The sequence below is a fragment of the Rhipicephalus microplus genome, chromosome 8 (genome assembly GCF_043290135.1).
Source record: "Rhipicephalus microplus isolate Deutch F79 chromosome 8, USDA_Rmic, whole genome shotgun sequence".
Lineage (NCBI taxonomy): Eukaryota > Metazoa > Arthropoda > Arachnida > Ixodida > Ixodidae > Rhipicephalus > Rhipicephalus microplus.
In genome coordinates this window covers 65,861,290-65,874,921 of record NC_134707.1, presented here as the reverse complement: position 1 = coordinate 65,874,921, position 13,632 = coordinate 65,861,290, and the positions used below count along the sequence as shown (strand labels likewise).

Here is a 13,632-nt window from a genome sequence, read left to right as displayed (position 1 = left end):
CGCTTTTCTTTCTTCTTATTCACATTCCATTGGTCCTAATAACTTCCCCTGTACATTCCTTGGCATTACTGTCTGTTAGATCTCATTAATATTGTAATAAAACACGGAAAGACGAGCCCTTAGGTATACACTTCTCTCCCTTATTTCATTGAACGAGGGCCTCGTAATGGCAGACTTGGTGTGTTTAGGTTCTATAAGAGGGACAATTAATCAGCTGCCTGCTCATAATAGGTTCACGTGCTACGTAACGCCAAATATGCGCATAAGAGTGTTTTCGCACTTGTCGTCTGGCTTATAGATGGCGCTGACTGTTACTCCTACTTCTAAATTCAAATATAAACCCAAAAAAGTGAATGGAGGGAAGGCCGCTGTGGTAGCTCAGTAGTTAGAACATCGAACGCGTTATTCGAAGGTCGAAGGTTCGATTCCTCCTCACGGGTGGTTAATTTTTCATCTGCTTTTCTTTCTTCTTATTTACATTCCATTGGTTCTAATAACTTCCCCTGTACATTCCTTGGCATTACTGTCTGTTAGATCTCATTATTATTGTGTTAAAACACGGAAAAACGAGCCCTTAGGTATACACTTCTTTCCCTTATTTCACTGAACGAGGGTCTCGTAATGGCAGACTTGGTGTGTTTAGGTTGTGTAAAAAGGACAAATAATCAGCTGCCCGCTCATAATCTGTTCACGTGCTACGTGACGCCAAACATGCGCATAAGAGTATTTTCACACTTGTCGTTTGGCCTATAGATGGCGCTGACTGTCACTACCACTTCCGAAATCACATATAAACCCAAAAAACTGGATGGAGGGAAAGCCGCTGTTTTAGCTCGGTGGTTAGAGCATCGAATGCGTTATTCGAAGGTCGTATGTTCGATACCTGCTCACGGCTGGTTAATTTTTCATCGACTTTTCTTTCTTCTTATTTACATTTCATTGGTTCTATTAACTTCCTCTGTACATTCCTTAGCATTACTGTCTGTTAGATCTCAATAATATTGTGATAAAACACGGAAAAACGAGCCCTCAGGGATACACTTCTCTCCTTTATTTCATTGAACGAGGGTCTCGTAATGGCAGACTTGGTGTGTTTAAGTTGTATAAGAGGGACAATTAATCAGCTGCCCGCTAATAATAAGTTGACGTGCTACGTCACGCCAAACATGCGCATAAGAGTGTTTTCAGACTTGTCGTTTGGCCTATAGATGGCGCTGCCTGTCACTGCCATTTCTGAATTCACATATAAACCCAAAAAAGTGGATGGAGGGAAGGCCGCTGTGGTAGCTCAGTGGCTAGAGCATTTAACGCGTTATTCGAAGGTCGTAGGTTCGATTCCTTCTCACGGCTGGTTATTTTTTCAACCACTTTTCTTTCTTCTTATTTACAATCCATTGGTTCTATTACCTTCCCCTGTACATTCCTTGGCATTACTATCTGTTAGATCTCATTATCATTGTGTTAAAACCACCCCGCCGCGGTGGTCTAGTGGCTATGGTACTCGGCTGCTGACCCGCAGGGCGCGGGTTCGAATCCCGGCTGCGGTGGCTGCATTTCCGATGGAGGTGGAAATGTTGTCGGCCCGTGTGCTCATATTTGGGTGCACGTTAAAAAACCCCAGGTGGTCTAAATTTCCGGAGCCCTCTACTATGGCGTCTCTAATAATCATATAGTGGTTTTGAGACGTTAAACCCACATATCATCATACTGTGTTAAAACACGGAAAATCGAGCTTTTAGGTATACACTTCTTTCTCTTATTTCATTGAACGAGGGTCTCGTAATAGCAGACTTGGTGCGTTTAGGTTGTATAAGAGGGACAATTAATCAGCTGCCCGCTCGTAATAGGTTCACGTGCTACGTGACGCCAGACATTCGCATAAGAGTGTTTTCACACTTGTCGTTTGGCTTATTGATGGCGCTGACTGTCACTCCTACTTCTAAATTCACTTATAAACCCAAAAAAGTGGATGGCGGGAAAGCCGCTGTGGTAGTTCAGTGGTTAGAGCATCGAACGCGCTATTCGAAGGTCGTAGGTTCGATTCCTGCTCACGGCTGGTTATTTTTTCATCCACTTTCTTCATCCTTATTTGCATTCCATTGGTTCTAATAACTTCCCCTGTACATTCCTTGGCATTACTGACTGTTAGATCTCTGTAATATTGTGTTAAAACACGGAAAAACGAGCCCTTAGCTATACACTTCTTTCCCTTATTTCATTGAACGAGAGTCTCGTAACAGCAGACTTGGTGTGTTTAGGTTGTATAAAAGGGACAATTAATCAGCTGCCCGCTCATAATAAGTTCACGAGCTACGTCACGCCAAACATGCGCATAAGAGTCTTTTCACACTTGTCGTCTGGCTTATAGATGGCGCTGACTGTTACTCCTACTTCTAAATTCACATTTAAACCCAAAAAAGTGAATGGAGGGAAGGCCGCTGTGGTAGCTCAGTAGTTAGAACATCGAACGCGTTATTCGAAGGTTGAAGGTTCGATTCCTCCTCACGGGTGGTTAATTTTTCATCCGCTTTTCTTTCTTCTTATTTACATTCCATTGGTCCTAATAACTTCCCCTGTACATTCCTTGGCATTACTGTCTGTTAGATCTCATTAATATTGTAATAAAACACGGAAAGACGAGCCCTTAGGTATACACTTCTCTCCCTTATTTCATTGAACGAGGGCCTCGTAATGGCAGACTTGGTGTGTTTAGGTTGTATAAGAGGGACAATTAATCAGCTGCCTGCTCATAATAGGTTCACGTGCTACGTAACGCCAAATATGCGCATAAGAGTGTTTTCGCACTTGTCGTCTGGCTTATAGATGGCGCTGACTGTTACTCCTACTTCTAAATTCAAATATAAACCCAAAAAAGTGAATGGAGGGAAGGCCGCTGTGGTAGCTCAGTAGTTAGAACATCGAACGCGTTATTCGAAGGTCGTATGTTCGATACCTGCTCACGGCTGGTTAATTTTTCATCAACTTTTCTTTCTTCTTATTTACATTTCATTGGTTCTAATGACTTCCTCTGTACATTCTTTGGCATTACTGTCAGTTAGATCTCAATAACATTGTGTTAAAAAACGGAAAAACGAGCCCTTAGGGTACACTTCTCTCCTTTATTTCATTGAACGAGGGTCTCGTAATGGCAGACTTGGTGTGTTTAAGTTGTATAAGAGGGACAATTATTCAGCTGCCCGCTCATAATAATTTCACGTGCTACGTCACGCCAAACATGCGCATAAGAGTGTTCTCACACTTGTCGTTTGGCTTATAGATGGCACTGACTGTCACTCCTACTTCTAAATTTACTTATAAACCCAAAAAAGTGGATGGAGGGAAGGCCGCTGTGGAAGCTCAGTGGTTAGAGCATTTAACGCGTTATTCGAAGGTCGTAGGTTCGATTCCTGCTCACGGCTGGTTATTTTTTCAACCACTTTTCTTTCTTCTTATTTACATTCCATTGGTTCTATTACCTTCCCCTGTACATTCCTTGGCATTACTATCTGTTAGATCTCATTATGATTGTGTTAAAACCACCCCGCCGCGGTGGTCTAGTGGCTATGGTACTCGGCTGCTGACCCGCAGGGCGTGGGTTCGAATCCCGGCTGCGGCGGCTGCATTTCCGATGGAGGTGGAAATGTTGTAGGCCCGTGTGCTCATATTTGGGTGCACGTTAAAGAACCCCAGGTGGTCTAAATTTTCAGAGCCCTCCACTACGGCGTCTCTAATAATGGTATAGTGGTTTTGAGACGTTAAACCCACATATCATCATACTGTGTTAAAACACGGAAAATCGAGCTTTTAGGTATACACTCCCTTCTCTTATTTCAGTGAACGAGGGTCTCGTAATGGCAGACTTGGTGTGTTTAGGTTGTGTTAGAGGGACAATTAATCAGCTGCCCGCTCGTAGTAGGTTCACGTGCTACGTGACGCCAAGCATTCGCATAAGAGTGTTTTCACACTTGTCGTTTGGCTTATAGATGGCGCTGACTGTCACTCCTACTTTTAAATTCACATATAAAGCCAAAAAAGTGAATGGAGGGAAGGCCGCTGTGGTAGCGCAGTGGTTAGAACATCGAACAAGTTATTCGAAGGTCTTAGGTTCGATTCCTGCTCACGGCTGGTTAATTTTTCATCAACTTTTCTTTCTTCTTATTTACATTTCATTGGTTCTAATAACTTCCTCTGTACATTCCTTGGCATTACTGTCTGTTAGATCTCAATAATATTGTGTTAAAACACGGAAAAACGAGCCCTTAGCTATACACTTCTTTCCCTTATTTCATTGAACGAGAGTCTCGTAACAGCAGACTTGGTGTGTTTAGGTTGTATAAAAGGGACAATTAATCAGCTGCCCGCTCATAATAAGTTCACGAGCTACGTCACGCCAAACATGCGCATAAGAGTCTTTTCACACTTGTCGTCTGGCATATAGATGGCGCTGACTGTTACTCCTACTTCTAAATTCACATATAAAGCCAAAAAAGTGAATGGAGGGAAGGCCGCTGTGGTAGCGCAGTGGTTAGAACATCGAACAAGTTATTCGAAGGTCTTAGGTTCGATACCTGCTCACGGCTGGTTAATTTTTCATCAACTTTTCTTTCTTCTTATTTACATTTCATTGGTTCTAATGACTTCCTCTGTACATTCTTTGGCATTACTGTCAGTTAGATCTCAATAACATTGTGTTAAAAAACGGAAAAACGAGCCCTTAGGGTACACTTCTCTCCTTTATTTCATTGAACGAGGGTCTCGTAATGGCAGACTTGGTGTGTTTAAGTTGTATAAGAGGGACAATTATTCAGCTGCCCGCTCATAATAATTTCACGTGCTACGTCACGCCAAACATGCGCATAAGAGTGTTCTCACACTTGTCGTTTGGCTTATAGATGGCACTGACTGTCACTCCTACTTCTAAATTTACTTATAAACCCAAAAAAGTGGATGGAGGGAAGGCCGCTGTGGAAGCTCAGTGGTTAGAGCATTTAACGCGTTATTCGAAGGTCGTAGGTTCGATTCCTGCTCACGGCTGGTTATTTTTTCAACCACTTTTCTTTCTTCTTATTTACATTCCATTGGTTCTATTACCTTCCCCTGTACATTCCTTGGCATTACTATCTGTTAGATCTCATTATGATTGTGTTAAAACCACCCCGCCGCGGTGGTCTAGTGGCTATGGTACTCGGCTGCTGACCCGCAGGGCGCGGGTTCGAATCCCGGCTGCGGTGGCTGCATTTCCGATGGAGGTGGAAATGTTGTCGGCCCGTGTGCTCATATTTGGGTGCACGTTAAAAAACCCCAGGTGGTCTAAATTTCCGGAGCCCTCTACTATGGCGTCTCTAATAATCATATAGTGGTTTTGAGACGTTAAACCCACATATCATCATACTGTGTTAAAACACGGAAAATCGAGCTTTTAGGTATACACTGCTTTCTCTTATTTCATTGAACGAGGGTCTCGTAATAGCAGACTTGGTGCGTTTAGGTTGTATAAGAGGGACAATTAATCAGCTGCCCGCTCGTAATAGGTTCACGTGCTACGTGACGCCAGACATTCGCATAAGAGTGTTTTCACACTTGTCGTTTGGCTTATTGATGGCGCTGACTGTCACTCCTACTTCTAAATTCACTTATAAACCCAAAAAAGTGGATGGCGGGAAAGCCGCTGTGGTAGTTCAGTGGTTAGAGCATCGAACGCGCTATTCGAAGGTCGTAGGTTCGATTCCTGCTCACGGCTGGTTATTTTTTCATCCACTTTTCTTCATCCTTATTTGCATTCCATTGGTTCTAATAAATTCCCCTGTACATTCCTTGGCATTACTGACTGTTAGATCTCTGTAATATTGTGTTAAAACACGGAAAAACGAGCCCTTAGCTATACACTTCTTTCCCTTATTTCATTGAACGAGAGTCTCGTAACAGCAGACTTGGTGTGTTTAGGTTGTATAAAAGGGACAATTAATCAGCTGCCCGCTCATAATAAGTTCACGAGCTACGTCACGCCAAACATGCGCATAAGAGTCTTTTCACACTTGTCGTCTGGCATATAGATGGCGCTGACTGTTACTCCTACTTCTAAATTTACATTTAAACCAAAAAATGTGAATGGAGGGAAGGCCGCTGTGGTAGCTTAGTAGTTAGAACATCAAACGCGTTATTCGAAGGTTGAAGGTTCTATTCCTCCTCACGGGTGGTTAATTTTTCATCCGCTTTTCTTTCTTCTTATTCACATTCCATTGGTCCTAATAACTTCCCCTGTACATTCCTTGGCATTACTGTCTGTTAGATCTCATTAATATTGTAATAAAACACGGAAAGACGAGCCCTTAGGTATACACTTCTCTCCCTTATTTCATTGAACGAGGGCCTCGTAATGGCAGACTTGGTGTGTTTAGGTTCTATAAGAGGGACAATTAATCAGCTGCCTGCTCATAATAGGTTCACGTGCTACGTAACGCCAAATATGCGCATAAGAGTGTTTTCGCACTTGTCGTCTGGCTTATAGATGGCGCTGACTGTTACTCCTACTTCTAAATTCAAATATAAACCCAAAAAAGTGAATGGAGGGAAGGCCGCTGTGGTAGCTCAGTAGTTAGAACATCGAACGCGTTATTCGAAGGTCGAAGGTTCGATTCCTCCTCACGGGTGGTTAATTTTTCATCTGCTTTTCTTTCTTCTTATTTACATTCCATTGGTTCTAATAACTTCCCCTGTACATTCCTTGGCATTACTGTCTGTTAGATCTCATTATTATTGTGTTAAAACACGGAAAAACGAGCCCTTAGGTATACACTTCTTTCCCTTATTTCACTGAACGAGGGTCTCGTAATGGCAGACTTGGTGTGTTTAGGTTGTGTAAAAAGGACAAATAATCAGCTGCCCGCTCATAATCTGTTCACGTGCTACGTGACGCCAAACATGCGCATAAGAGTATTTTCACACTTGTCGTTTGGCCTATAGATGGCGCTGACTGTCACTACCACTTCCGAAATCACATATAAACCCAAAAAACTGGATGGAGGGAAAGCCGCTGTTTTAGCTCGGTGGTTAGAGCATCGAATGCGTTATTCGAAGGTCGTATGTTCGATACCTGCTCACGGCTGGTTAATTTTTCATCGACTTTTCTTTCTTCTTATTTACATTTCATTGGTTCTATTAACTTCCTCTGTACATTCCTTAGCATTACTGTCTGTTAGATCTCAATAATATTGTGATAAAACACGGAAAAACGAGCCCTCAGGGATACACTTCTCTCCTTTATTTCATTGAACGAGGGTCTCGTAATGGCAGACTTGGTGTGTTTAAGTTGTATAAGAGGGACAATTAATCAGCTGCCCGCTAATAATAAGTTGACGTGCTACGTCACGCCAAACATGCGCATAAGAGTGTTTTCAGACTTGTCGTTTGGCCTATAGATGGCGCTGCCTGTCACTGCCATTTCTGAATTCACATATAAACCCAAAAAAGTGGATGGAGGGAAGGCCGCTGTGGTAGCTCAGTGGCTAGAGCATTTAACGCGTTATTCGAAGGTCGTAGGTTCGATTCCTTCTCACGGCTGGTTATTTTTTCAACCACTTTTCTTTCTTCTTATTTACAATCCATTGGTTCTATTACCTTCCCCTGTACATTCCTTGGCATTACTATCTGTTAGATCTCATTATCATTGTGTTAAAACCACCCCGCCGCGGTGGTCTAGTGGCTATGGTACTCGGCTGCTGACCCGCAGGGCGCGGGTTCGAATCCCGGCTGCGGTGGCTGCATTTCCGATGGAGGTGGAAATGTTGTCGGCCCGTGTGCTCATATTTGGGTGCACGTTAAAAAACCCCAGGTGGTCTAAATTTCCGGAGCCCTCTACTATGGCGTCTCTAATAATCATATAGTGGTTTTGAGACGTTAAACCCACATATCATCATACTGTGTTAAAACACGGAAAATCGAGCTTTTAGGTATACACTTCTTTCTCTTATTTCATTGAACGAGGGTCTCGTAATAGCAGACTTGGTGCGTTTAGGTTGTATAAGAGGGACAATTAATCAGCTGCCCGCTCGTAATAGGTTCACGTGCTACGTGACGCCAGACATTCGCATAAGAGTGTTTTCACACTTGTCGTTTGGCTTATTGATGGCGCTGACTGTCACTCCTACTTCTAAATTCACTTATAAACCCAAAAAAGTGGATGGCGGGAAAGCCGCTGTGGTAGTTCAGTGGTTAGAGCATCGAACGCGCTATTCGAAGGTCGTAGGTTCGATTCCTGCTCACGGCTGGTTATTTTTTCATCCACTTTCTTCATCCTTATTTGCATTCCATTGGTTCTAATAACTTCCCCTGTACATTCCTTGGCATTACTGACTGTTAGATCTCTGTAATATTGTGTTAAAACACGGAAAAACGAGCCCTTAGCTATACACTTCTTTCCCTTATTTCATTGAACGAGAGTCTCGTAACAGCAGACTTGGTGTGTTTAGGTTGTATAAAAGGGACAATTAATCAGCTGCCCGCTCATAATAAGTTCACGAGCTACGTCACGCCAAACATGCGCATAAGAGTCTTTTCACACTTGTCGTCTGGCTTATAGATGGCGCTGACTGTTACTCCTACTTCTAAATTCACATTTAAACCCAAAAAAGTGAATGGAGGGAAGGCCGCTGTGGTAGCTCAGTAGTTAGAACATCGAACGCGTTATTCGAAGGTTGAAGGTTCGATTCCTCCTCACGGGTGGTTAATTTTTCATCCGCTTTTCTTTCTTCTTATTTACATTCCATTGGTCCTAATAACTTCCCCTGTACATTCCTTGGCATTACTGTCTGTTAGATCTCATTAATATTGTAATAAAACACGGAAAGACGAGCCCTTAGGTATACACTTCTCTCCCTTATTTCATTGAACGAGGGCCTCGTAATGGCAGACTTGGTGTGTTTAGGTTGTATAAGAGGGACAATTAATCAGCTGCCTGCTCATAATAGGTTCACGTGCTACGTAACGCCAAATATGCGCATAAGAGTGTTTTCGCACTTGTCGTCTGGCTTATAGATGGCGCTGACTGTTACTCCTACTTCTAAATTCAAATATAAACCCAAAAAAGTGAATGGAGGGAAGGCCGCTGTGGTAGCTCAGTAGTTAGAACATCGAACGCGTTATTCGAAGGTCGTATGTTCGATACCTGCTCACGGCTGGTTAATTTTTCATCAACTTTTCTTTCTTCTTATTTACATTTCATTGGTTCTAATGACTTCCTCTGTACATTCTTTGGCATTACTGTCAGTTAGATCTCAATAACATTGTGTTAAAAAACGGAAAAACGAGCCCTTAGGGTACACTTCTCTCCTTTATTTCATTGAACGAGGGTCTCGTAATGGCAGACTTGGTGTGTTTAAGTTGTATAAGAGGGACAATTATTCAGCTGCCCGCTCATAATAATTTCACGTGCTACGTCACGCCAAACATGCGCATAAGAGTGTTCTCACACTTGTCGTTTGGCTTATAGATGGCACTGACTGTCACTCCTACTTCTAAATTTACTTATAAACCCAAAAAAGTGGATGGAGGGAAGGCCGCTGTGGAAGCTCAGTGGTTAGAGCATTTAACGCGTTATTCGAAGGTCGTAGGTTCGATTCCTGCTCACGGCTGGTTATTTTTTCAACCACTTTTCTTTCTTCTTATTTACATTCCATTGGTTCTATTACCTTCCCCTGTACATTCCTTGGCATTACTATCTGTTAGATCTCATTATGATTGTGTTAAAACCACCCCGCCGCGGTGGTCTAGTGGCTATGGTACTCGGCTGCTGACCCGCAGGGCGTGGGTTCGAATCCCGGCTGCGGCGGCTGCATTTCCGATGGAGGTGGAAATGTTGTAGGCCCGTGTGCTCATATTTGGGTGCACGTTAAAGAACCCCAGGTGGTCTAAATTTTCAGAGCCCTCCACTACGGCGTCTCTAATAATGGTATAGTGGTTTTGAGACGTTAAACCCACATATCATCATACTGTGTTAAAACACGGAAAATCGAGCTTTTAGGTATACACTCCCTTCTCTTATTTCAGTGAACGAGGGTCTCGTAATGGCAGACTTGGTGTGTTTAGGTTGTGTTAGAGGGACAATTAATCAGCTGCCCGCTCGTAGTAGGTTCACGTGCTACGTGACGCCAAGCATTCGCATAAGAGTGTTTTCACACTTGTCGTTTGGCTTATAGATGGCGCTGACTGTCACTCCTACTTTTAAATTCACATATAAAGCCAAAAAAGTGAATGGAGGGAAGGCCGCTGTGGTAGCGCAGTGGTTAGAACATCGAACAAGTTATTCGAAGGTCTTAGGTTCGATTCCTGCTCACGGCTGGTTAATTTTTCATCAACTTTTCTTTCTTCTTATTTACATTTCATTGGTTCTAATAACTTCCTCTGTACATTCCTTGGCATTACTGTCTGTTAGATCTCAATAATATTGTGATAAAACACGGAAAAACGAGCCCTCAGGGATACACTTCTCTCCTTTATTTCATTGAACGAGGGTCTCGTAATGGCAGACTTGGTGTGTTTAAGTTGTATAAGAGGGACAATTAATCAGCTGCCCGCTCATAATAGGTCCACGTGCTACGTAACGCCAAATATGCGCATAAGAGTGTTTTCGCACTTGTCGTCTGGCTTATAGATGGCGCTGACTGTTACTCCTACTTCTAAATTCAAATATAAACCCAAAAAAGTGAATGGAGGGAAGGCCGCTATGGTAGCTCAGTAGTTAGAACATCGAACGCGTTATTCGAAGGTCGAAGGTTCGATTCCTCCTCATGGGTGGTTAATTTTTCATCTGCTTTTCTTTCTTCTTATTTACATTCCATTGGTTCTAATAACTTCCCCTGTACATTCCTTGGCATTACTGTCTGCTAGATCTCATTAATATTGTAATAAAACACGGAAAGACGAGCCCTTAGGTATACACTTCTCTCCCTTATTTCATTGAACGAGGGTCTCGTAATTGCAGACTTGGTGTGTTTAGGTTGTATAAGAGGGCCAATTAATCAGCTGCCCACTCATAATTGGTTCACGTGCTACGTAACGCCAAACATGCGCATAAGGGTGTTTTCACACTTGTCGTTTGGCTTATAGATGGCGCTGACTGTCACTCCTACTTCTAAATTCACATATAAACCCAAAAATTTGGATGGAGGGAAGGCCGCTGTGGTAGCTCAGTGGTTAGAACATCGAACGAGTTATTCGAAGGTCTTAGGTTCGATTCCTGCTCACGGGTGGTTATTTTTTCATATACTTATCTTTCTTCTTATTTACATTCCATTGGTTCTAATAACTTTCCCTGTACATTTCTTGGCATTACTGTCTGTTAGATCTCATTATTATTGTGTTAAAACATGGAAAAACGAGCCCTTAGGTATACACTTATTTCCCTTATTTCACTGAACGAGGGTCTCGTAATGGCATACTTTGTGTGTTTAGGTTGTATAAGAAGGACAAATAATCAGCTGCCCGCTCATAATCTGTTCACGTGCTACGTGACGCCAAACATGCGCATAAGAGTATTTTCACACTTGTCGTTTGGCCTATAGATGGCGCTGACTGTCACTGCCACTTCTGAATTCATATGTAAACCCAAAAACTGGATGGAGGGAAAGCCGCTGTTTTAGCTCGGTGGTTAGAGCATCGAATGCGTTATTCGAAGGTCGTATGTTCGATACCTGCTCACGGCTGGTTAATTTTTCATCAACTTTTCTTTCTTCTTATTTACATTTCATAGGTTCTAATGACTTCCTCTGTACATTCTTTGGCATTACTGTCTGTTAGATCTCAATAACATTGTGTTAAAACACGGAAAAATGAGCCCTTAGGGATACACTTCTCTCCTTTATTTCATTGAACGAGGGTCTCGTAATGGCAGACTTGGTGTGTTTAAGTGTTATAAGAGGGACAATTATTCAGCTGCCCGCTCATAATAAGTTCACGTGCTACGTCACGGCAAACATGCGCATAAGAGTGTTTTCACACTTGTCGTTTGGCTTATAGATTGCACTGACTGTCACTCCTACTTCTAAATTTTTATATAAACCCAAAAAAGTGGATGGAGGGAAGGCCGCTGTGGTAGCTCAGTGGTTAGAGCATTTAACGCGTTATTCGAAGGTCGTAGGTTCGATTCCTGCTCACGGCTGGTTATTTTTTCAACCACTTTTCTTTCTTCTTATTTACATTCCATTCGTTGTATTACCTTCCCCTGTACATTCCTTGGCATTACTATCTAATAGATCTCATTATCATTGTGTTAAAACCACCCCGCCATGGTGGTCTAGTGGCCATGGTACTCGGCTGCTGACCCGCCGGGCGCGGGTTTGAATTCCGCCTGCGGCGGCTGCATTTTCGATGGAGGTGGAAATGTTGTAGGCCCGTGTGCTCAGATTTGGGTGCACGTTAAAGAACCCCAGGTGGTCTAAATTTGCAGAGCCCTTCACTACGGCGTCTCTAATAATCATATAGTGCTTTTGAGACGTTAAACCCCCATATCATCATACTGTGTTAAAACACGGAAAATCGAGCTTTTAGGTATACACTTCTTTCTCTTATTTCATTGAACGAGGGTCTCGTAATGGCAGACTTGATGTGTTTAGGTTGTATAAGAGGGACAATTAATCAGCTGCCCGCTCATAATAGGCTCACGTTCTACGTGACGCGAACATGCGCATAAGAGTGTTTTCACAATTGTGGTTTGGCCTATAGATGGCGCTGACTGTCACTCCTACTTCTAAATTCAGATATAAACCCAAAAGATTGAATGGAGGGAAGGCCGCTGTAGTAGCTCAGTGGTTAGAACATCGAACGAGTTATTCGAAGGTCGTAGGTTCGATTCCTGCTCACGGGTGGTTATTTTTTCATCCACTTATCTTTCTTCTTATTTACATTCCATTGGTTCTAATAACTTCCCCTGTACATTCCTTGGCATTACTGTCTGTAAGATCTCATTAATATAGTGTTAAAACACGGAAAAACGAGTCCTTTGGTATACACTTCTCTCCCTTATTTCATTGAACGAGGGTCTCGTAATTTCAGACTTGGTGTGCTTAGGTTGTATAAGAGGGACAATTAATCAGCTGCCCGCTCATAATATGTTCACGTGCTACGTGACGCCAAACATGTACATAAGAGTGTTTTCACACTTGTCGTTTGGCCTATAGATGGCGCTGACTTTCACTCCTACTTCTAAATTCACATATAAACCCAAAAAAGTGAATGGAGCGAAGGCCGCTGTGGTAGCTCAGTGGTTAGGCCGTCGAATGCGTTAATCAAAGGTCGTGGGTTCCATTCCTCCTCACGGGTGGTTAATTTTTCATCCACTTTTCTTTCTTCTTATTTACATTCCTTTGGTTCTAATAACTTCCCCTGTACATTCCTTGGCTTTACTGTCTGTTAGATCTCATTATTATTGTAATAAAACACGGAAAAACGAGCGCTTAAGTATACACTTCTCTCCCTTATTTTATTGAACGAGGGTCTCGTAATGGCAGACTTGGTGTGTTCAGGTAGTATTAGAGGGACAATTATTCAGCTGCCCGTTCATAATAGGTTCACGTTCTACGTGACGCGAACATGCACATAAGAGTGTTTTCACACTTGTCGTTTGGCCTATAGATGGCG

General features: G+C 42.7%; 3 non-coding genes across 3 annotated transcripts; all 3 read left to right on the top strand.

Moving 5' to 3' along the window:
- Positions 1 to 1,983: 1,983 nt before the first annotated feature.
- On the top strand, positions 1,984 to 2,056 carry TRNAA-CGC (transfer RNA alanine (anticodon CGC)). The gene has a single exon. It is a non-coding gene; the product is annotated as a tRNA-Ala (tRNA).
- A 3,611-nt stretch (positions 2,057 to 5,667) lies between these two features.
- TRNAA-CGC (transfer RNA alanine (anticodon CGC)) lies at positions 5,668 to 5,740 on the top strand. Its single transcript has one exon. It is a non-coding gene; the product is annotated as a tRNA-Ala (tRNA).
- Positions 5,741 to 8,193: 2,453 nt separating this feature from the next.
- TRNAA-CGC (transfer RNA alanine (anticodon CGC)) lies at positions 8,194 to 8,266 on the top strand. The gene has a single exon. It is a non-coding gene; the product is annotated as a tRNA-Ala (tRNA).
- The last annotated feature ends 5,366 nt before the right edge of the window (positions 8,267 to 13,632 follow it).